This window comes from Nicotiana attenuata, chromosome 11 (genome assembly GCF_001879085.1).
Source record: "Nicotiana attenuata strain UT chromosome 11, NIATTr2, whole genome shotgun sequence".
Lineage (NCBI taxonomy): Eukaryota > Viridiplantae > Streptophyta > Magnoliopsida > Solanales > Solanaceae > Nicotiana > Nicotiana attenuata.
The window spans coordinates 38,044,994-38,046,539 of record NC_031999.1 but is presented as its reverse complement, the minus strand read 5'-3'; positions in this window follow the sequence as shown (position 1 = coordinate 38,046,539).

The following is a 1,546-nucleotide window of genomic DNA, read 5'->3' as shown; positions in this document are numbered from 1 at the left end:
TCGATTCTCAACCGAACAATGAGATCTTCAAGGGACATCTCCTTACGTTTGTGTTTCAAGTAGTTTTTGAAGTCCTTCCACAAAGGAGGCAACTTCTCAATCATCGCTGCTACTTGAAATGCTTCATTGATGACAAGACCTTCAATGAAATTTCTGTTAGTAAAAATACTAAGATTATTACTTTCAACATCAAAATTAATTTGATTTATACCTTCAGCAAGGAGATCGTGAATAATCACTTGCAATTCCTGGACTTGGGTAATAACAGACTTGCTATCTACCATTTTGTAGTCCAAAAACTTTGCAACAACAAACTTTTTCAACCCTACATCTTCGGTTTTGTATTTCTTTTAAAGCGCAGTCCACAGTTCCTTTGACGTTTCCACGCCACTGTAGACGTTATACAAAGCATCCTCCAGCCCACTTATAATATAATTCTTGCACAAAAAATCTGAATGCTTCCACGCCTCAATCACGAGAAAGCATTCAGTTTCTGGAGTTTCATCGGACAGCACAGGAACATCTTCCTTGATGAACTTCTGGAGACTTAGAATAGTCAAATAGAAGAACATCTTTTGCTGTCAGCGCTTGAAATCAATCCCGAAAAATTTTTCGGGTTTTTCCGCCGGTGCCAATGCTGCCGGTGTCATTCGGCTTGTTGAGGAATTGGCAGTCACCATTGGAACAACTTGGTTCTCATTCTCATTAGTCATTTCTGTAAAAGAATGACACAAACTTTAAAATCACATAGATTTTAATAGAGTACAAAACCACAAAGGTTTTACTCTTCCAGAAACAGTAAGTACAAATACAGAAAATATATTAAATTCCTTAAGATTGTTAGTTGACTGTATTTGTAAAATAATTCTGGAAATATAAATGAATATAAACAGAAATGAACATAAACAGAATTGAACAACGAAATAACAGAAAACCAATTCGAGCCCACTGAATTCACAGTGTTTCCTTAAGGAATTTAATCCCCTCCTAGTACCCAAGGTTATGGATTATTTCCTCCCAGGATAGAACGAATTATACATTGGTGTAGTGGTACTTCAAAACCCAGTGTTTCAGCGAACACAAAGTTCGGTAGCAAATCACACTTACTGTTGCTTTGTATGATGCTAAAAGTATGCAGAAGAAGGAGGAGAAACTCAGAAAATCGTAGTGAAATTCTGAGCAGATCAATCGATCATTTGACCGAAGCCGAAGCCGAAGCCGTAGCCGAGCGACGACGACGGCGCGAGGCCTGCCTTCTTCTCAACTCTTTAAGAGCTAGAAGAAGAGCAATTGCTTATATACCCATAAAAAACCTCTTCCTCTTCCAATATGGGACAATGTCCATTTACAAAGAAGGAACTTAAAATTTCACTCAAAATTTTTATTTCCCTCCATTTCCTATTCACCCTCTTTTAAGTATTTAATATATTAATTAAATACATCCAAAACCCAATAGTTGTACTAAATTTTTACGGGTGATGTGATCCAACAATTAATAACGAGTTGAAGTTACAATTATATCTATTTAATTATATATATATATATA